The sequence below is a fragment of the Rattus norvegicus genome, chromosome X (assembly GCF_021556685.1).
Source record: "Rattus norvegicus strain SHRSP/BbbUtx chromosome X, alternate assembly SHRSP_T2T, whole genome shotgun sequence".
Lineage (NCBI taxonomy): Eukaryota > Metazoa > Chordata > Mammalia > Rodentia > Muridae > Rattus > Rattus norvegicus.
In genome coordinates, this window is record NC_141554.1 from 151,679,311 (window position 1) to 151,703,590 (window position 24,280).

Below are 24,280 nucleotides of genomic sequence, written 5' to 3' on the forward strand. Positions count from 1 at the left end.
TGCTTGGTTTAAAGTGGTATGTCAGAGCCATTCTAATTTATATTTTCTGTATAACTAAGGACTTTGAATATTTCTTTTAGTGCTTCTCAGCCATTCAAGATTCTTCTGTTGTAAATTATCTGTTTAGTTCTATACCCAACTTTTTATTGTGTTATTTGACTTTTTGAAAGATAATATCTTGAGTTCTTTATATATTTTGGATATTAGCCCTCTATTGGATGTGGAGTTGGTAAAACATTTTCCCAGTATGTAGGTAACTGCTTTGTTCTATTGACCATGTCTTTTGCCTTACAAAAGCTTTCAGTTTCATGATGTTCTATTTGTCAATTGTTGATCTTGGAACTTGAGTCACTGACATTCTATTCAGGAAAATTCCCCCATGTGCTGAAGTGTTCGAGGCTCTTTCCCACTTTCTCTCGAATTAATTTCAGTGCATCTGGTTTTTTGGTGAGGTCCTTGATCAATTTAGACTTGAACTTTGTCCAAGGTTATAGATAAGGAACTATTTTCATTTTTCTACATACAGACTGCCAGTTAGACCAGGACCATTTATTGAAGGTGTTTTCTTTTTTCCCATGGTATGTTTTTGGCTTCTTTGTGATTCTACCTTATACTTGTCAGAATGGATAAGATGAAAACCATCAGGGACAGCATATGCTGGCAAAGATGTGGCTAAGAAGGAACACATCTCCATTGCTGGTGGAATTGCAAACTGCTACAACCACTCTGGAAATCAATCTCAAGTTTCCTCAGAAAATTGGAAATAGATCTACCTGAAGCCCCACTATACCTTTTGGGAATATACCCAAAGGATGCCCCACCATACCACAAGGACACATGCTCTACTATGTTCATAACAACCTTATTTGTGATTGATAGAAGCTGTAAACAACTTTGATGTCCCCTGAAGGAAGAATTGATACACAAACTGCGGTTCATCTATACAATGGAATTCTTATAACTATTAAAACCAGGACATCATGAATTTTGCAGGCAAATGGTTAGAACTAGAAAATATCATCCTGACCCAAGAGGGAATGCATGGTATGTACTCATTGAAATTGGATATTATACATAAAATACAGGTACCATGCTACACTCCATAGACCAAAAGAAGTTAAATAAGAAGGAAGGCACAAACAAGGATGCTTGAATCAAGCTTAAAAGGAGAATAAATAAGAGACAGATAGATTGAGGGAACTGGGTAGTAGAGGGCTTGGGGAAGTGAAGCGGGGTCAGGATCAGATATAGGAAGAAACCAGAGGGCCAGGAGAATGAATGGAAATTGGAGATTGGTGAGGTGGTAGTTGTGAACATATCTAGGACATACCAGAGACCTGAGAACCGGGAAGCACCCAGGTGTCTATGGAGGTAACTTTAGCTGAGACTTCTAGTAGTGGCAATAAGGAACCTGAAGTGGTCTCCCCCTGTAGCCAGTCTGGATCTCCATTGAGGAATAAAGAAAACTTTCAACCCAAAATCTGCCCTGTCTACAAGAAATGCAGGGACAACAATGGAACAGACAGTGATGGAATGGCAAACTAATAATCAGTCCAATGTAAGATCCATCCCATGGGCAAGCACCATCCCCTGACACTATAAATGATGCCCTGTTATGTTACAGACAAGAACCTAACTGCCCTATGAGATGCTCCACCCAGAAGCTTATTTAAACAAATATAGAGACTTATAGCCAAACACTGGATGGAGCTCAGCAATATTTTGGAAGAGTTGGGGAAAGGATTGAGTACCCTGGAAGGGATTGGAACTCCACAGGAAGACCAACAGTCAACTAACCTGGACCTTGGGGACTCTCAGAGACTGAACCTCCAATCAAAGAGCATACATGGGCTAGATGTAGGACTCTCATGCATATGTTAGAGACGTGTAGCTTGGACTTAATGTGAGTCCCCAACAACTGGAGTTGGCGCTGTCCATAACTTTTTTTTTCCTGCCAGGGGAAACTTTTACAGTCTCAGAGGAGAATTACAAGGTGTTATACGTGGAGAAACTGTCTGAGGTTGGGGCAGGGAGGAGGGCAGCAATCTGGATGGAAAATGAGTAAATAAATAATTACTGGGAAAACGAAGAAAATCTACAAGAGTTAATAAAATGTTGCCAAAAATAAGGCTTACAGAAACAATTCAGGGGGAACTTTTATGGAAAATTATACAAGGGAAAATGATGCAGGAGAGAACCTCTAGACAGAGGATTTAGGAGACATTACAATCAAATGTATTATACAGCTGTCATGTGTATATAGAGTCAAAGGAAGAGTGAAAGAGAAATAAAACCAATTCTTGGGAAGCATAATGGCATGGTAGACATTTTAAAGTTAATAATGCCCTAACAAGGAAATGTACTTGCTATGTAAGGAAAAGCACTGATGATTGAAGCTCAATCATAGAACCCAAGATCAAAGGAGAAAACTATCTTCTGAAATTTATCGTCTGAATCTCATATGTATGTCATGGCCTATACATGCCTGCACTCACATAAAACACATCATATGCACACATAGCCACCTTTGCAATAATTAATAAATTAGTAGATATTATATCTTTGCAGAGAAGAATTATTTACATAGAAGTTGACTGAAAGTTGTGTTTTTAATTTTTCTAATGGTACATCTCTTAAAAAACAAAATTATATATATGACTCACCAAGCCAAGAACATTAATTTGCTGTAAATATTTTATTTTTCCATGCTTCTTATTCTGAGTTAATTCTTGTAGCTTTTCTTCATATACAATAAATGTTCCCTAATATTTTCCCAATTGTACCTCTGTTTTTCTCTAATACCAAACTGATTTCTCTCTTCTACTCCGTGGCCAATCACTTGAAGGTCATACTCATTCACATAAGTAGTTGGAATTTCCCTTCACTGCTGTATTCTCCTTCTGGATTTCCTACTTTTCTCCAGATTTTAGTCTTGATAGTCTTATAATGTTAAATTGAGCCTTTTAACTCCCTATATAAAATATCTAAAATGTTTCTATTCTTCTCCATAAAATGTACAATAACATATAAGTTTACTGTCATTGGTATTACAGATACCCTTTGCCACCTAGAATCATTTACCCTTGAAGCCTCTATCAGAATTTGTTTCATTGGACTCCACACACTATATACGATATTCTATTATTAACAATCTTCAATTTTTTTTAAACTCCAGAGCTAGTCTTTGATCTTGCTATTGCTCTTGCTGTTATACATGAAGTGTACTACTATTTAAGATGTCACTTCCTATAAAGAGTCTTTCATAAGTCTTAGGTTACATTAGCTATGTTATCTTCTTATTGTTCATTTTTATATAGTATTTAATATGCAATATGCTGGTAGCCATTAATCAGCAAACTTTTAAAAACCATTTCATAATCTTAATGAAAACCAGTATAGTGTATGATTGAATATACTGGATTAATTCCTCATTTAAGAAATGTGCAGAAAATGTGAAGGTAACAAAGGAAGTGACAAAACCAGTGTGGCAATAAGGGGAACTCTTAATTTAAAATTGGGCTTTTTATGAATGCATGCATCAGTGTGGGTTACAGATTATGAGTTTACATGAATATGGGTAAGCCAAACTAAAGAAGGTTGGTATTTCTAGTACTGCAATTTATCTTTTGTATACTCTTACTAAATAACACTAACACTTTCAGCTTAAGGTTGAAAACATTTATTTTAGCTCACAGTTCAAGGTACAGAACATTATGGTGGGGGGGATTGAAGGCAGCAGGAGCTTGAAGTAGCTAGTAATATTTTATTGACAGTCAAATAGTAGAGAATAATTTCTTGGGTTCAGCTATCTTTCTCCTTTGTTTGAAGTACAGGACTCGGCAAAGACAGGAAATGATCCTGCCCACATTTGGAAGAGGTCTTTCTACAATTAATATAATCACGAGACTCTCCCCACAGGTATGTCCAGAGGCCCATTTCTCAGGTTATGTTAGATCCTGACAATATGTTGATTAACCTTAACCTTCACATATAATTTAATAACATCATATTAGAATGAGAGCAGAGCTGTAGACATTGAATTTTTCAAGATGAAACTGGGCATAAATTGGAAGATACTAGTGAACATGTTTCTATTAAAGTACAATGTGTCATTAGATCTTAATTTCATCACTTAAGATTTTAGGCACTTTTTTTCAAACACTTTGTTTAATTTTTTATTGGATTTTTTATTTACATTTCAAATGTTAAACCCTTTCCTGGTTTCTCATCCATAGCCCCCTATGTCATCTCCCTAACCCTTTTTCTGTAAAGGTATTTCCCATCCCAAACCACTCCACCTTCCAGCCTCCCTGCCCAGACATTCCCATACACTTGAGGGTCCAGCCTTGGCAGGATCAAGGGCTTCTTCTCTCATTGGTTCCCAACAAGGCCATCTTCTGCTACATATGTAGCTGGAACGATGGGTCTGTCCATGTGTACTCTTTAGATGGTGGTTTAGTTCTTGGGAGCTCTGGTAGTTGGTATTGTTGTTCTTATGGGGTTGCAAACCCCTTCAGCTCCTTCAATCCTTATTCTAACTCCTCCAATGGGGACCTCGTTCTCAGATCAATGGCTGGCTGCTAGCATTCACCTCTGTATTTGTCTCACTCTGTCTGAGCCTCTCATTGACAGCTATATCAGGCTCTTGTGATCATGTACTCCTTGGCTTCATCAATATTGTCCAGGTTTAGTGGCTGTGTGTGTGTGTGTGTGTGTGTGTGTGTGTGTGTGTGTGTGTACTGGACAGGATCCCCAGATGTGTCAGGCTCTGAATGCTCATTCCTTCAGTCTCTGCTCCAAATTTGCCTCCATATCTCCTCTTATGCATGTTTTAGTTCTACTTCTTAAGAGGGACGGAAGCATCTTCACTTTGGTTGTCCTTCTTCTTGAGCTTCATGTGTTCCATGGATCATATCTTGGGTACATATCTTGGGATTTTATCTTGGAGTTCTGTAGGCTTCTTTTATGTTTATGGGCATCTCATTTTGTAGGTTAGGAAAGGTTTTTTCTATAATTTTGTTGAAGATATTTACTGGCCCTTTAAATTATGAGTCTTTGCTCTCTTTTATTCCTATTATCCTTTGGTTTGATCTTCTCATTGTGTCCTGGATTTCCTGGATGTTTTGGGTTACGTTTTTCTGTGTTTTACATTGTAATTGAAGGTTGTGTCAATCTTTTCTATGGTATCTTCTGTCCTGGAGGTCCTCTCTTCTATCTCTTGTATTTTGTTAATGATGCTTGTATGTATGACTCCTCATTTCTTTTTCCTAGGTTTTCTATCCCAAGGGTTGTGTCCCTTTGTGCTTTCTTTATTGTTTCTATGTCCATATTTAAATCCTGGATGGTTTTGTTAAATTTCTTCACCTGTTTGGTTGTGTTCCTGTACTTCTTTACAGGATTTTTCTGTTTACTCTTTAAGAACTTCTATTTGTTGACCTGAGTTGATCTGTATTTTTTAAGGGAGTTATTTATGTCCTTCTTAAAGTCCTCTATCATCATCATGAGATACGATTTTAAATCCAAATCTTACTTTTCCAGTGTGTTGGAATATGCAGTATTTACTTTGGTGGGAGAACTGGGATCTGATGATGCCAAGTTATCTTGGTTTCTGTTGCTTTGGTTCCTGCACTTGCCTCTCACCATCAGGCTGTCTCTGGTGTTAGTTTGTCTTGCTGTGTCTGACAGTGGCTTGGACCCTCCTGTAGGCCTGTGTGTCAGCACTGCTGTAAACAGGTTTTCTCCCAGCAGAGTCTGGGTATAGAGAGCTGTGTCACAGAAAAATAAGATGATCCAAACCCAAATGTTCAGGGAATTTCACATAATTACCAATTTGAACATTCAATATACACACTATCAGGAATATTTGAAGATACATAAACTTTCCTATTCAAACTCAATATAAAACAGGGTTATACAAATATAAAGAAAAACATCATAAAAACACCAGAATACAATATGAAAGGAACAAAGACAAGTAAAAAGATCAGGGACTGACATGTGGGAGGTAGGGAGATAAAACTCTATATTATCAAGATTTCAAGATTGTCAATATAGTAAGACTTTGTAAGCCAGGCATTTTAAGCACAGATGGCATTCAAAGTGTTTAACAACCTGCATTGTTCAGGGCATGACCACTCAGAGTAAGTGTACTCCATATGTCTTTCATACCTTGTTTTGATTCAGGGCACACAGTAATGACACAACATTATGTTAAAAACCACAGGGAAAATTACATTCAACTTCATAGAGAAATAAATTTACTATATATATATATATATATACATATATATATATATCTTTTATATTTGAAGAACATAATACACTATGGATTTCAGATTCATAATTAATTTAAATATAATTTTGGGGAAAACAAAAGATTATTGAGGATCTATGACCACTAAATGTTACTCTCTAGTCCTTCTGGCATCTATGTTATTGATTCTAACATGGATATTTGGGAAACCTTGGTGGCTAGGGAAGAAAATTTTTAATAAGTATACATTTATTTTTCCTTTTTCTGCTTGATATTATTAGCTATATTCTATATATTAATGGAAAATTACAAATTCTTAAATTGTGGGTACTAAAGGAGTTTGTGGTATTAACTGTACAAAGAAAATGTTTTGTAAATACAGGAATATAGAGGTCTTTGTTGTAGGTTCAGTCTTCCAGAAAGCTCATTCTGAGACAAGTGACAGAATGCAGAATATTGACAATCCATAGCAAAGAAGTTTGAAATAAGAACATCTCTGTGATCTTGAGGTCAGCATAACAAATTTAATACCAGGCTATGTGGATTATGTGGCCACATCTTATGTATTATTTATTGTTAAAAAACACAATGACAAAGGCAACTTACAGAAGTCAGCTTACATTGGGGCACATGATTCTAGAGAGATGCAAAATTCATGACACCAAAGTGGAACCATGACTCCTAGAGCAGGAAGAAGAGAGCACAAAACCAAAACGGTGCAAAGTTAACATTGTTTGAAATAAAAAGTAGAACTAAGAAAGACAAGATATCCTGTGATAGTCTCCACAAAGTTCTTTGTCAATGAAATTAAGTGTTCTGAAGTTGTGATGGCTTTGTAACATTTTTACATTTAAGTAAAGGGTCTAGTTTTTATTTTGGTGGGAACAGTTGAGACAAAGTTGTGCTGTCAATATTCCTGGCAGGACTAGAACTCACTGTGTAATTCAAGCTTACCTCATTTTCATGGAAAGCCTTTTGCTTCAGCTTCCTATTTAATTGAAATTATAGGCATGAGCTACCATGCCTAGATGAAATCTCAGCTCTTAAATAATTGTACTAATTATTCACTAGATGTGGATTAGCAGTAGTAAGTTGTGATTTCGGATAACATTGACCTCTTCAGTTAAGGCAATTTCTGTTGAGGACTGATTGCTTTGACATTCAAACTTCCAACAGCTGTAGACATTAAGTCCTTCAATATTTGAAGTATTATAGCACTCAATAGTCCAGTGAGCTTACCCACAGAGCTCTGCTTCACTGTGAAAGAGGTAAGGGCCTTGAATCTCTTTATCTGCTCTTAAAGATTTCAATTTCTTCTTCCCCTAAAACATGTGTATTGAATATTAAAAGTACCAAAGATTGCTTTAGATATTTGGATGTAGCATAGAGCAAGACACACATGGTACTTGACCTTAGGAACCTAAACACCATGGAGAAGCTAATCTAAATCATGTAGTAAATGTCAGCTCTTCTTAAGAGGTAAGCAGATCTAAAACTAGAGACATAGTCCTGGAGACTCCTGGCCAGTATGAGCTCCTTTGGGGATTTCATCTTCTGGTGGCTGTATTCAACAGTCAGAGAAAATAGACTAGATTCTGGTCATTGTAATTTGCTGCTGGATTAAACTAGGGCAGAGACATTTTCACGCATTTTCTTTTAAGCATTCAAATTTGAATCGTTTTCTTTGGCTCTTCTTGGGGTTCTCAAATACATTTCTCAGTTAATTATTATACATTACCACACATATTGACTGATTAATGAGTAGGGAGTGTCAGATTGCTCACTTTTTTTCTTCATATATTTACTTGTCTTATAATTTTGTAACCTTTATAACTTTGAACAAAGTTTAGTCCTTTTCTTTCGTACTTCAGTTTCTCAAATTATGTTTGCTGCTTGGCAGGCATTTCATAGCTTGAGCTTGACAATTTGATCAGTATAAGACAATCATAACTGCAATTGTTCATTTTCATTCTCTTGAAAACTAACTAACTAACTAACTCACACACACACACACATACACACACACACACACACACACACACACACACACACACACACACACACACATTCTCTCTCTCATGAATTGTTAGCCCATAGTTTTAATCCACAGGTTGAAAATTTGCCTAAAATTGTCATTTTCATTAACAGATAACTTATATGTGTGAAATCTAGTATCAGGATAGCCAGGGTAGTAATGCATAATCACCTCAGTGATGAAACTAAATTAAAGTTTAGAAGCCTCTGGGCATAAATTTTAAAATGAATAATTAAAATCCAATCATTTTCCTGTCTGACATATTAAGAAAGGCAGTACATAAGTGGAAGAAATAATAATCAACCTGTGTGTATAGACAGAGCTATTGGATCAACACTTTAGACTTAATTAACTAGTCAATTCTTGTTTTTCAACACACATTGGTAGTTCTGAGTCACTGGCTTGGTCATACCAGTCAAAATCAGAGTCAAATGACAACATCATCATGGATGGTTTTCTATAACTAATTTAATAGTTATTTTGCAGACATAACTTCGGATGCACTTAATAAAATTTGAAAAGCAGAAAATGATAGCAGCTGTCATTAATAGAGAGCATATCATGTGTCATTCTAGTAGTCTATATTTTTTTAATATTCAGATCAGTCCTTTGAGGTATGTATTGTTAATATTTATTTTTATAACATAATGGAAGTGAAGTAAATCAGGTAAGTAACTAATCAGCCATCTTAGCTACCAAGTACTCGATTCAGGAACATTTAAAGCTAACCACTAACTTATGTTTTCTCAATTCATGTTTTATTTCTTTAACTTGTTATGTATGCTCTTCACTATACAAAATTTGATTTTGGATTATCAGATGCTCAGTCTACTGTTATGCACACTCTACATCTGAATACATTTTTCAGTGATTAGTGCATGGGAGTAGTCCATTAAAATCCATAATAACAGACTTCACTACTAATATTTATTGTCATTTAAATGTCAGTCCTGTTTCTAACATATATGTAAATTTCAAAATATTTCCCATAGCACTCCATAGAAGACAATATTATAATGTAATGTCTATTTTATAGTTAGAAGAACTGAGGCAGAGTGAAAATAAGGAGTACTTGTTTTAACAAAGTTTAGCTTTTACTTTATAGTTAATACTCACTTATAAGTCAGTATATACCATACATTCCTTTTGGGTCTGGGTTACCTCACTCAGTATCATATTTTCTAGCTCCATCCCTTAATGTAAAAAATCCATGATGTCCTTGCTTTTAATAGCTGAGTAGTATTCCACTGTGTGAATGAACCATGTTTTCTTTATTCATTCTTTTGTGGAGGAACATCTGGGTTGTTTCCAATTTCTGGCTACTATGAATAGGCTTCTATGAACATAGTTGAGCAAGTGTCCTTGTGACATGGCAGAACATCTTTAGAGTACATGCCTAGGAAAGGCATAGATGGGTCTTGAGGTCGAACTATTTTCATTTTTTTTTTCCCGAGAAACCACCATCTTGATTTTCAAGTGGCTATACAAGTCTATAATTCCACCAGCAGTGGGAGAGTGTTCCTCTTGCATGAAATCTTTGCCAACATGAACTGCCCTTATGTTTTTTGATCAAGACCATTCTGATAGTTATGAGATAAATTCTCAAGGTTGGCAAGGATATTGAACATTTCTTTCAGTGTTTCTACCTCTGCTGACAATTTTTGGTTTACTTCTGTACCTAATATTTTAATTGTATTATTTAGTTGGTTGATATCTAGTTTCATGAGTTCTTTATTTATTTTTCATATTAATCCCCTGTCAGATATAGGGTTGGTGAAGATCTTTTCTAATTTTTGAGGCTGCCGTTTCTTCCTTTTGATGGTCTCCTTTGACTTACAGAAACATTGCTGTTTTATGAGGTCCTAAGAGGCCAAATCTTTTAAGTTCAGACTCCATTTTAGAAAACCTGACTTACGTTTGAACTCAGGTAAACTATCAGACTGGTACCTAGCATTAGTTTCCAAGTAGTCCCCCAACAAAACCTTAGCCTAGCTCTAATATCTAGTCTAATCCCCAACAAGACCAATGTGTCCAGATTATTCCCCCAACAAACCTGCACCTCCAAGTTACAAGTCCACTCCATGCCTAATGACCACCAGTGCAGAGGGGAACAGAAATTAAGTTTATTATATGACTCCCAGAACCAGCCAATTATGTTTAAGACCATGGTAGCTTTCCAATTAGATGCTTACATACTTACCACCTGCTTTTTGCTTACTATAAAGCCTTCCTGGAAAGATATTTGGGGCTCCCCAACCACCAAAACCATCCTGCATGATGGCAGTACATTGGAGGTTGGAGGATACCTCCAATAGCATAAAGACCCTGCTGTAAGTTGCATCAGATCAGCTCCTGTCTGGTTTGTTTGGGATCACTAACACTTCCCTGGCACTACATTCCCATATGTTAATTGTTGATCTCAGTGCCTGTGCTATTAGTCTCTTCAGAAAGTTTTTCCTTTGCCAATGTATGCAAAAAATTCATGCTGCAGTCCACAGAACCATAGAGGGATTAAAGGGGAAAATAATCACCTCAGAAAGGGGAAATGGAATAGCGTTCACATGTGGATTGGGATGGGTAGATTTGGGAACAGGAGAGATCTGAATGTTGGGTGGAAGAAAACAATGGAAGAAACAACTGTAATCGGGGGGCATTTTGAGGGTAAGGTGAACTCTAGTGCAATGGAAACTCCATATAATCCACCCTAGGTAAGATTTCTAGTAATAGGGAACATGGGGACTATACAGAACATTTCCAGGAACAGGGCAAGTCCTCAAGTGGAGAGAATGGGACACTAACCCCGCCACAAAATCTTAGACCTACACATTGCTCTGGCTGCGTGGTGTGCTAGGACTGGTGCCTAGCAGAATCATCATCAAAGAGACCACACAATGCATGGATTTTTTTAAATAGCCAACTAAGACTTCATTATGGAAATGTACCACATCTCTTTATCCATTCTCCTGTTTAGGGATATCTAGGTTGTTTCTAGTTTCTGGCTACTGTGAATAAAACAAATGAACATGTTTGGGCAAGTATTATTGTGGCAGGATGGACGGTCTTTGCATACATGCCCCAGAGTGGTATAGCTGAGTCCTATATAGAACCATTTCCAACTTTCTGAGGAACTACTACATTGGTTTCCATAGTGGCTGTATAAGTTTCCACTCACACCAGCAATGGAGTGTTATCCTTGTTCCACAACCATACCAGTCTGAGCTGTCACTTCTGTTTTTGATCTTGGACATTTGTGGAGAGCCGGAATAACATTCGCCACCAAAAGATGGCGCTGGCTTCCACTGCGCCCCACGTGGAAAGCCGGTATAGCATTCACCATTACAAGATGGCGCTGGCTTCCGCCGCGCCAGCCCAACTTCCTTTCAGGAAGTTAGCTGTGTGCATATGTGCAAGAGTGTCTTCATGCCAGGTCTTTGCCCACTCCGGGGCGTGCCTATGAGATCATGGGTAAGCGACCAATGAGGTGTGGTTGCGCCGCGCTATGGTGTATATAAGCCGCGCCATGCTGGCGCCCCGCGCCCCTCTCTTTAAGATACAATAAACGTTTTGCTGCAGAAGGATTCATGTGTCCACACGTGTTCTTGCTGGCGAGACGATAGCGCGGGACATCTGGTGCCGAAACCCGGAAGAAATGCCACACCATCGCTAGGCACCAAGGGGGTGGGGGGGCTCCGTCCGTGGAGAGAATCCAGAACTGCAGTGTTTAGGGTAAGCTCTGAGAGATATGTTTGGTCTTGAAGCCTTTGTTATCGTTTTAGCAGCCTTCATTCTTTCTCTTTTGGTTTTTGATTTTGCGGCTGCTGCTAGGCACCATCAGAGGTCGTGCCTAGAAGATGGGAAATGCCACCCAACTGTGATGGCAGGACAGAGAGTGCTAGGGGAGTTACAAGACAACATGTCAGAAACAGAGCGGGATAAAAGATTAAAGAGCTCAAAGAGAAAAGGTAAATATAAGAAAAAAGACCCTTCCAAAGACTTCAGATCTGAGGGAGCGAGAGATTGGGGAAAGAATGCCCCGGGAGAGAAACAGAGAAAGGAGAAGAAAGCTTTGAAAATGAGAAGCCTTTATCCGATAAGGGAGTTAGAGGTTTTGGAGCTTGATAGTTCAGAAACAGACGAGCTTAGCTCCTCTGAGGAAGAGGATTTAGAAGATGAGGCAGCTCGCTATGAAGAAGAAAGATATGGGCCTAGGTGGAGAACCACTGTGAAGAAACTGAAAGTTATGGATCCTTTGTGGGCAAGGCTGGTAATTTTGTTTCAACTTCACAGAGTCATACTGATCAGATTTGATAGAGGTAGACCGCCTGAAAAATTTATTCAGGAGAATCAAACAAAAGGACATCTCAACGCCCATGCACAGCTTGATGGAGTTAATGTAATTGGGTTGTGAGTGGAAATATTCAGGACTGTGTTTCACATCCATACCATTTGTGAATGTCAGTCATGCTGCTCAGATATCCCGTAATATGTCTCAGTATCTTACAGGAATTTGGTTTCAACACGTTGATGGACTAGTCCAGGAATTGAGACAGTCCATTGTCCATATCAACTCGGATGGTCACCATGGAAGTGGTGGGAAAGGGGAAATCCTACCTCTCTGCTGACTCCTATTGGAATCTGGGTTCCTTTCGTGGAACACCATCTAGTTTTTCCTCTTTGTCTATTGTCTGTCCTTGGTGCACCAAGCTGTCCATGTATGTCAGTTTATGTCTGTTTTTGTTTCTGTTGCTCAAATGTTTTATGTTTCATGTTCAAAAGAGAAAATGGTAAAAACTTTATCTGCTGGTCGTTCACACCTTGATTTGGTTTTAACTCGTTTCAAAAAAGGAACAAATGAGTAAAAAGCGGTTTCAATCAGTCCTTAGAGCCCTGCACCTGTAGCCAGGTGTCTAGGTCAGCGGGAGAAGCTGCCCAGGGGTGAGCGTCTACATGAGCTGATTATTAGACTCAACAGGTGACAAGGTGCTTCTCTTAAAATCATAGCTAAAAAGGTAAAAATGGTGCTTGGTCTAAATATTAAAGACATGTATAGCCACTTCAATTTTGTTTCTGATTGGTTTTAAATGTTTAAATATGCTCTACATGCCTTGGTTATGGACTATTGGCTTTTAAGTTATTGGATATGGTTAAAAAGGTATAATATTGGTAACAGAAAGTTGACATAAAACTGGTAATTTATATAAAGTCATTCTAGACAACATGTGGCATGAGCCAACCTAGGGAAACAGGTCTAAATTGAGATAATATTTTTATGGAATTCTTACTCTAGAAACCAGGCTTCTAAAAGAATTTAGGACAGTGTCTCTTTGTTGAGGTACTGGAGACTACACCATCATGCGTTCATATGTAGGAATTGGCAGTCACACTGTAACATGAAGGATAGACTTGGTGTTTTAGAGACTGGATTTTGGAGACTGGATTGTTTGTTAGAGGTTGATTTTGCTTTCTAAAGTTGTGGTTTTCCCTGAAGTTACTGTATGTTAATGCTAATTCTACTGCCCCAAAGACAGTACTCAGAACTCCGGTGACTCCCCAAAGTTGTGTCTGTGCTCTGGTGTTACAAGGAGAACTTAAAGATTGTGATTAAGGATTGCCAGTGTTACACTGACTAACTCAAACTTATTTGTAATTAAGAAAAAAATCAAACAGGTAGAGATTGTTACAGGATTTACAAAGGATTGATGAGGTTTTAGAACTTGTGAGAACACTACAGCCAGTTTGTTTACTCCAACTGCTATTTCAAGATAGATTTAGAGGATTGATTTTGAGTTTTCATTTCGTGAGCTTGCTTATAATTTTAGAGAGCCCATAAAGTGATATCATTAAAATTTTTTACAAAAGAATGGCTAATAGCCTTGTATTATGTAATTTTGTTGCTTCTTCAATGTAAGAAGTTAGAACTTTAAATCTTTCAGTGTATATAGAAATTTTTACTACAAACCTTTGCCCTCAAAATGAGCTTTAATATTTGGGGAGTAGCTGTTACACTACTCCAGAAAAGAATATTTAAAACTAATTTTAAGCTTCTAAGGATATGTTAATTGGCTAAGTACCTCACCTTACCAGAGGACTTAGGTCTTTGTTTGTTATCCACATTGGAGATAAAGCTTCAGTTGTGTTAATACAGAATTGTAGGCTAGAGTCATGGAAGTATTTTAAAAAGAAACCTGGTAAAACATATCTTATTCCAAACAACAGTAAATTGTTTATTACAAAATACTGATATTTGACCTATTACATATACAAATTTTTCAGGCAAAATTGATAATTTTACTCTTTGCATGCTTTTGTACTTCCTATATATTTGTGCATACAGCCCATAGGAAATGCGCTTACTGTATTTATAGGTGGTTCATCTAATGAAAAGGCTACATGTATGATTGGATCACTTGTTTATTCTCTTGAGTTTCTGTTGCTTCAGCACAGATTATTAAATTCCGTGCTTTAGCCACTGTTTTTAAATCAAGCTTTCAATTCACATACTGATAGCCAATGTATGGCTTGTGGTTTACAATTGATTTAAATTACTTAATGCTTTACTAGAGACAAGTTTTCTACATGAAATCAGTGAGTGATGGTTTCAGTGTGAATTGTCTGACAACTCACTGTCCTTTCAGTGCTCTGGCTCAGACAACTAAACAAAGCCATAGACCCAGCTCTTTGAAAATGGTAATGGAGTTAATATGAAAAAAGAGGAAGACTCCATTTGCTTACTTTCAATTCCCAGCTTCACCCTGCCAGCTCAGGGATTTCTAGTAAGACTGAAATTGGACAATATTTACAGGTTTTGGCATTTCTAATTAATGCTTATGTTTAGGTAAATAAAGTTTGTGAGGTGCTGGAGAGATGGCTTAGTGGTTAAGAACACTAAATACTGTTACTTTATAGGACATTAAGAACTCAAACTGGATTGCCTGGACTCCTTAACAAGGGAGGGCAATGATACCAGACAGATTATAGGCTTTACATAAGAACAATTAGTCGGAGAGAGAGACCCAACCGCCTGGTCAGGTGGGCACTCCTGAGGCTGCAGAGCGGAAGAGACCACCAACACTGCTCACCCCTGCCCACATCCCTGGCCCAAGAGGAAACTGTATAAGGCCTCTGGGCTCCCGTGGGGGAGGGCCCAGGAGCGGCAGGACCCTGCCGGAGACACCGCCGGACCCTGAAGGAAACAGACCGGATAAACAGTTCTCTGCACCCAAATCCCGTGGGAGGGAGAGCTAAACCTTCAGAGAGGCAGACAGGCCTGGGAAACCAGAAGAGACTGCTCCCTGCACACACATCTCGGACGCCAGAGGAAAAAGCCAAAGACCATCTGGAACCCTGGTGCACTGAAGCTCCCGGAAGGGGCAGCACAGGTCTTCCTGGTTGCTGCCGCTGCAGAGAGCCCCTGGGCAGCACCCCATGAGCGAACCTGAGCCTCGGGACCACAGGTAAGACCAAATTTTCTGCTGCAAGAAAGCTGCCTGGTGAGCCTGGGACACACGGAAGCAGAATTTCTCTAGAACCGGGCACGTTCTGTGTGTACCGGAAGTCCCACACCCGCGGATCCCGGCCCGCAGCAGCTCTCTGCTCCCAGACCCGGTGAGAGAGAGACCCAACCGCCTGGTCAGGTGGGCACTCCTGAGGCTGCAGAGCGGAAGAGACCACCAACACTGCTCACCCCTGCCCACATCCCTGGCCCAAGAGGAAACTGTATAAGGCCTCTGGGCTCCCGTGGGGGAGGGCCCAGGAGCGGCAGGACCCCTGCCAGAGACACCGCCGGACCCTGAAGGAAACAGACCGGATAAACAGTTCTCTGCACCCAAATCCCGTGGGAGGGAGAGCTAAACCTTCAGAGAGGCAGACAAGCCTGGGAAACCAGAAGAGACTGCTCCCTGCACACACATCTCAGACGCCAGAGGAAAAAGCCAAAGACCATCTGGAATCCTGGTGCACTGAAGCTCCCGGAAGGGGCGGCACAGGTATTCCTGGTTGCTGCCCCTGCAGAGAGCCCCTGGACAGCACCCCACGAGCAAACCTGAGCCTCGGGACCACAGGTAAGACCAAATTTTCTGCTGCAAGAAAGCTGCCTGGTGAACTCAAGACACAGGCCCACAGGAACAGCTGAAGACCTGTAGAGAGGAAAAACTACACGCCCGAAAGCAGAACACTCTGTCCCCATAACTGACTAAAAGAGAGGAAAACAGGTCTACAGCACTCCTGACACACAGGCTTATAGGACAGTCTAGCCACTGTCAGAAATAGCAGAACAAAGTAACACTAGAGATAATCTGATGGCGAGAGGCAAGCGCAGGAACCCAAGCAACAGAAACCAAGACTACATGCCATCATCGGAGCCCAATTCTCCCACCAAAACAAACATGGAATATCCAAACACACCAGAAAAGCAAGATCTAGTTTCAAAATCATATTTGATCATGATGCTGGAGGACTTCAAGAAAGACGTGAAGAACTCCCTTAGAGAACAAGTAGAAGCCTACAGAGAGGAATCGCAAAAATGCCTGAAAGAATTCCAGGAAAACATAAATAAACAAGTAGAAGCCCACAGAGAGGAGACACAAAAATCCCTGAAAGAATTCCAGGAAAACACAATCAAACAGTTGAAGGAATTAAAAATGGAAATAGAAGCAATCAAGAAAGAACACATGGAAACAACCCTGGATATAGAAAACCAAAAGAAGAGACAAGGAGCTGTAGATACAAGCTTCACCAACAGAATACAAGAGATGGAAGAGAGAATCTCAGGAGCAGAAGATTCCATAGAAATCATTGACTCAACTGTCAAAGATAATGTAAAGCGGAAAAAGCTACTGGTCCAAAACATACAGGAAATCCAGGACTCAATGAGAAGATCAAACCTAAGGATAATAGGTATAGAAGAGAGTGAAGACTCCCAGCTCAAAGGACCAGTAAATATCTTCAACAAAATCATAGAAGAAAACTTCCCTAACCTAAAAAAAGAGATACCCATAGACATACAGGAAGCCTACAGAACTCCTAATAGATTGGACCAGAAAAGAAACACCTCCCGTCACATAATTGTCAAAACACCAAACGCACAAAATAAAGAAAGAATATTAAAAGCAGTAAGGGAAAAAGGTCAAGTAACATATAAAGGGAGACCTATCAGAATCACACCAGACTTCTCGCCAGAAACTATGAAGGCCAGAAGATCCTGGACTGATGTTATACAGACCCTAAGAGAACACAAATGCCAGCCCAGATTACTGTATCCAGCAAAACTCTCAATTAACATTGATGGAGAAACCAAGATATTCCATGACAAAACCAAATTTACACAATATCTTTCTACAAATCCAGCACTACAAAGGATAATAAATGGTAAAGCCCAACATAAGGAGGCAAGCTATACCCTAAAGAAGCAAGAAACTAATCGTCTTGGCAACAAAACAAAGAGAATGAAAGCACACAAACATAACCTCACATCAAATATGAATATAACGGGAAGCAATAATCACTATTCCTTAATATCTCTCAATATCAATGGCCTCAACTCCCCAATAAAAAGACATAGATTAACAAACTGGATACGCAACGAGGACCCTGCATTCTGCTGCCTACAGGAAACACACCTCAGAGACAAAGACAGACACTACCTCAGAGTGAAAGGCTGGAAAACAACTTTCCAAGCAAATGGTCAGAAGAAGCAAGCTGGAGTAGCCATTCTAATATCAAATAAAATCAATTTCCAACTAAAAGTCATCAAAAAAGATAAGGAAGGACACTTCATATTCATCAAAGGAAAAATCAACCAAGATGAACTCTCAATCCTAAATATCTATGCCCCAAATACAAGGGCACCTACATATGTAAAAGAAACCTTACTAAAGCTCAAAACACACATTGCACCTCACACAATAATAGTGGGAGATTTCAACACCCCACTCTCATCAATGGACAGATCATGGAAACAGAAATTAAACAGTGATGTAGACAGACTAAGAGAAGTCATGACCCAAATGGACTTAACGGATATTTATAGAACATTCTATCCTAAAGCAAAAGGATATACCTTCTTCTCAGCTCCTCATGGTACTTTCTCCAAAATTGACCATATAATTGGTCAAAAAACGGGCCTCAACAGGTACAGAAAGATAGAAATAATCCCATGCGTGCTATCGGACCACCACGGCCTAAAACTGGTCTTCAATAACAATAAGGGAAGAATGCCCACATATACGTGGAAATTGAACAATGCTCTACTCAATGATAACCTGGTCAAGGAAGAAATAAAGAAAGAAATTAAAAACTTTTTAGAATTTAATGAAAATGAAGATACAACATACTCAAACCTATGGGACACAATGAAATATAGAGGCGAATGCCAGCAGCAAACCACTGAACTGAGAATAGGTCCCCTATTGAAGGAATCAGAGAAAGAACTGGAAGAGCTTGAAGGGGCTCAAGACCCCAAAAGTACAACAATGCCAAGCAACCAGAGCTTCCAGGGACTAAGCCACTACCTAAAGACTATACATGGACTGACCCTGGACTCTGACCCCATAGGTAGCAATGAATATCCTAGTAAGAGCACCAGTGGAAGGGGAAGCCCTGGGTCCTGCTAAGACTGAACCCACAGTGAACTAGTCTATGGGGGGAGGGCGGCAATGGGGGGAGGGTTGGGAGGGGAACACCCATAAGGAAGGGGAGGGGGGAGGGGGATGTTTGCCCGGAAACCGGGAAAGGGAATAACACTCGAAATGTATATAAGAAATACTCAAGTTAATAAAAAAAAAAAATAAGTAAATAAAAAAAAAAAAAAAAAAAAAAAAAGAACAATTAGTCAAAAAATCTCATTCTTTATATATCCAAAACAATAATGCTGGAGACAATAATTTGGTATACAATCAATTTAAAAATACAAGTGCTCAGTGTCCTCAATTTAATCCTCGAGGACTTACCTTAATAAATAATATCTTTACTATATCTTAATAAATAAGAAGGGGGAGTTATCCCTGTATGCTAAATAATGCTCCTTTTATTTCAATTTTAAAATTTGGATGCCAAGGAACCCTTGAGAGTTAATGGCACCCTACAACTTGGCATACTTCTGACTAGGTGAAATAGAAAGATTCATGTATAGGCATGATCCCTTTCAGATATTTTATATGGGGAAGAGGGAATCTTTGTGTTTTTTCTACAGGATGCTACAAGAGTGTGCCAGCTGCCAGAGGTGGTTGCTGAGACTTGCTGATCCTGGTTGCATGAAGACTCAGCTCTCGTGGTTCGTGTCCCTGGAGTCATTCCTCTGCCCTGAGAGGAAGATGGAAGATTCCCCCTCATCTTTTGTCATCACAGAGATTTTGGCATTGCTGCAGTCAGTGTTACCGCTGCGTGTGTCCTGTCCCACTGTGGCCTGCTCTCTGACCCTCTGTGTACTGCTGCTTGCTGGAGAAGACTGGACTCCAGTCGTTGCTGCCCCCATCATTCCCCTGGTTACTCTTGCTGCCTTAACTGGTGTTGTCATTTTGCAGTCTATAGCTTCACAGGAATGCCACCTGCGTGAAGTTGCTGTGGACTGGGGAACTCTGCCCTGGTTATGCAGATCTCAGACATGGTTCCATTGCCTGCTGGTTGTTCCAGAAAAGAATGGCTGATCGTGAACTGTCCTGGGAAAGACCTTGTTATTTTCGCTGCTATTGTAGCAGCCATTTACTGCTGCAGCCATTGTGTCTGCAGTGTCTGGAGTTACCCTCCCCCCATTCTATTGTTAGATAAGCACAGTGGGTGAACTTTCTGGAGTAGTTGCTAACAATTGGGAATTCTAAATTTTATTATAGGAGCGGCTTGACTACGGCCCTTGGCGGTAACAGCTGAGGAGAACCAGATGAGGTGCCCACTACTTTTCGAGAGTGGCTCTGTTTGGTACAGCCCTATGCTGTGGATTAGTGTTCATGCTATGGTTGGTTTACAAACTCAGATCTCAACAGAAACGTGTCAAGGCCGTTGTCACTCAAGCACTTGTGGCCATTGAACAAGGGGCCTCCCCTAAAATTTGGTTATCTATGCTCAGGAATTAGTCGACATCTGAGTTCTCTGCTCTTACACCCCATAGATTTGTGGATCCATTACACTGGGATGAGAGAGACTCAATGATTCTTTGATCAGCCCTTCTATATCGCTGAGGTTTCCTCATTGCACGTGATAGGGTGATCATGATTTCCCCACTAACTCATTTTCTGGCTGGCCTCTTTTGTAGAGTTCGCCCTAGGTCGTTTAACAGTTACTGTCACACAGCACTGCGATATCCAGAGACGGGCAACTTCCCTCATGCACAGACCAATCTAAGACACGGGGCCCGGTGGCAATAGGGTTACCCTACGACAGATAAGGCTGTGACATAGAGGAACAACCTAAGACAGGAGCCACAGCAGATGGACGTAACTGCAGGGACCTAGACCAGCCTCATACTAGTAAAACAATAAGGGGGAGATGTGGAGAGCCGGAATATCATTCGCCACCACAATATGGCACTGGCTTCCACTGCTCCCCACGTGGAAAGCCGGGATAGCATTCACCATTACAAGATGGCGCTGGCTTCCGCCTCGCCAGCCCAACTTCCTTTCAGGAAGTTAGCTGTGTGCACATGTGCAAGAGTGTCTTCATGCCAGGTCTTTGCCCACTCCGGGGTGTGCCTATGAGATCATGGGTAAGCGACCAATCAGGTGTGGATGCACCGTGCTAGGGTATATATAAGCCGTGCCATGCTGGTGCCCCGTGCCCCTCTCTTTAAGATACAATAAACGTTTTGCTGCAGAAGGATTCATGTGTCCACGCGTGTTCTTGCTGGCGAGAAGATAGCGCAGGACAGACATTCTAATAGGTGATAGAATCTCAAAATAGAATAATCCAGCTTAAAAATAGAGGTTTTCTCAAATACCAAGTTGTATATATTAAATATGAGTAGTTTTTATATAAATTATATCACAATAGAAATAAACATTGCAAATAAAGTTATGTTTTCTGTTTGGGGTTTGTTTATTTGCTTGGTCCTTTTCACATAATTTCTTTCTAGAATCTTAACTGTTTCCATTTTATTTCTGTAGTCCTGGGAAAGAGCCTTGCATATGAGCAAGAACTGCTTTTTTGACCACTGAGCACTTTGACCCTGTTCTACAATTGTTGATAACAATGAAAAGCTTATTGTGGCAGAGCTGAGATTGGAACATACATGTTTTCTACTTAAAAGTCTGTAAATTTTGTCCCATTATAGAATTATGATTTGATGATAAGAATAAAAAGATGTTCCATATATAAAATGAATGAAAGATTTTGTAGTTAAGCAACAGGAAATATCATGGTATATGTACTTTTTAAATTGACTTTTATTAGTTAAAACACGTTTCCTTCCTAGGCAAGTATGATATCACAAAAATTATCATATACAAATATACCAATAAAGTAGCTGCTAAATTTTACAAATTCCACACTTACATAAAAAGAATTTTTAATAATTAAATATCAGTTTTCCCTAGACATTGACAGACTATAATTAATGTCCAGGAGGCTCAAAAGGCAGAGTGTTTTTCACATAGTTTGTCCCATCTTAAGACATGCTTATCCCACATTCTGAAATAAAAGCCAAGTGATCCTATACTATCATAATTATATTTCTCATACAGGAATATATTGATATCAAAATTGCTCTCAGGTGATTTTTTTCAGAATGCTGGTGCAATTCTAAAAGTATAATTATGACACAATCTAAGAAAATTCTGTTCTATAAAAACTCAAACTGTCAATAAAAGTCAAGGTTTATATTTGTCAGCAATTCATATACATAAATATGTTCTTATGTATAAATTTTTAAAACCTATATCACATGTAGCTATATAAAATAAACCTCTAATTGAACAATCTTGCAATGATTTCTACAATTTACTAGAAATATCCATATATAAATATGCATATATAAATATATTCTCACACATATACATTCATTGCTTCCTCATTAAAATTGATATTTCAATATATATATGTGGCAAATATATAACATATAGCACATTATATTGTTACAATCTTTTGTTCAGATATTAGATAGTTGCTGTATGTTAAAAGTATTCTTAATCAGTTGAGTTTTTCTGAATTTTCATTTTTAATAGTGCATACTGTCATTAAATTTTTATTTGTGCCACAATGATTAAGCAATTTGCTCTACAACTTCTTTCCATGCAACAAATTCACATAAATGGTTTTTAGCCTGAGCTTATTCCTAGATTTCTCTGGTTTTTGGTTTTTTATTTGCATAATTTAGACTCTTAATTGCCTTGAAAATTTTTATTAGTGCCTATGATTTGTTAACAAAAATCATGATGCTTGGAAACAAACCACAAAATAACATTAACACTAATCCTAGAAACTGATAGAAAGGCCCATGAGAAATCTTCATGCTTATCACAATTTAATGATCCTGAAACATGTCACTTACATTGGACCTACCCTACAGCTAAGATGTACAAGAGCAAGAAAATATAAATGTGCACATTATTATAAAACAATAGTATTTAGAGGGTATTGACAATGTTCCTTGTTTTTTTTAATGTTTATATTTTAACGTATTGCTACATTTGACATGATTCTTTCAGAAGACATAGTTAATTGCCAAAAATTTATCTATTCAAACAACTGAAGAAAGTTTCCAAGGTTGTAACATTGGATTTTGAGAATATTTTCCCCATATTTGACTTAAACTTTAAATTCCCCTGGGGATCGATTGAAAAACAAAGACATATTTACTTACTTTTTCCGTGAAGGTATGAGCAAACATTCTTTCCTTCATATTCAAATGAAAATTTTATTAAATGAATAGTATGATGAGCTAGTGATCCAAATGTTTGTTCTACTTTTATTAGGTACAGGTATATCTGAGCATAATCTTAGCTGGGTATAAGTTAGACTCTAAACTGAGTATCCCCCATATGCATCTCTAAAACCCTCTGTTTCCTGAGTGTCCAGGTGTACTATTATTCAATTATCTTGCTTAACACTGTAGTTCCAGTATTTCTGGCAGAATCCTGCAAGATTTAACAAGTAGACACAAATATGATAAACAAGTGTACAGTTATCCTGCAGTGTGTTATGAACCTTTTGAAAAACAAATTAGCAGAAATGCCAGAGAATCTTGAAATTGAATAAAGAAAAAATTGTGGTATAAAACTAAGAGAGAAGTTTTAGAAAATGCTTAAAAATAACCAAGTACTCCGAATTAGAATTTAATTTTTTGCATTAACATCTTAATAGTTATTCCTTCATTACTTCCATTCATTTACAGCCTGACATGAAAGGTGAATATTGAAATAACATTTACAATATAGTATGATGATAGTAATTATAGGAGGTGGATTTACTACCAACATATGAATTAATTCAGCTTTATGTAGACTCATATCTCAGGAAAACTTCAGAGCCTTTTAATGTTTCTATATCAAAATACCTCACTTAGCATGTCTAATAAGCAGCACAAATCACAGTTCTAGAAGCTGTCCAACAACAAAGAGCAAGCAGTTGGTAGTGGTGGTAGTGGTTGTGGTGGTGGCAGTTTTATATGTATGTGTACATGTTTGTGTGTATGGGTGCACCTGCGCATGTGTGTGTTTACACATGTACATTATTTTCATTGAGAACTTGAATGCATAATGCACATTTTTAACTCTGAGACAGGAGAGAATTCGTTTTTAAATGGCCAGCACTTACAGCAGGTATGTAAGCTCCCTTCAGTGCAAAACTAAGATCAGAGTTGTAAAAAGGCAAAGATATATAATCTTTAAATTGGTCACAAAAATCATAGAAGATAATATTTCAAATTGTTCTATCGGAAAAAATCCCTATGGGTCTTCAACCTACTGCTATGCCTGGAGCAGTTTAAACAGCAATGTTTTTCACAAACTAAAAGGGGTTTGTGAATATTGTCCAGAATACTTATCTGATAGAAAACTGAAGTCAATAAG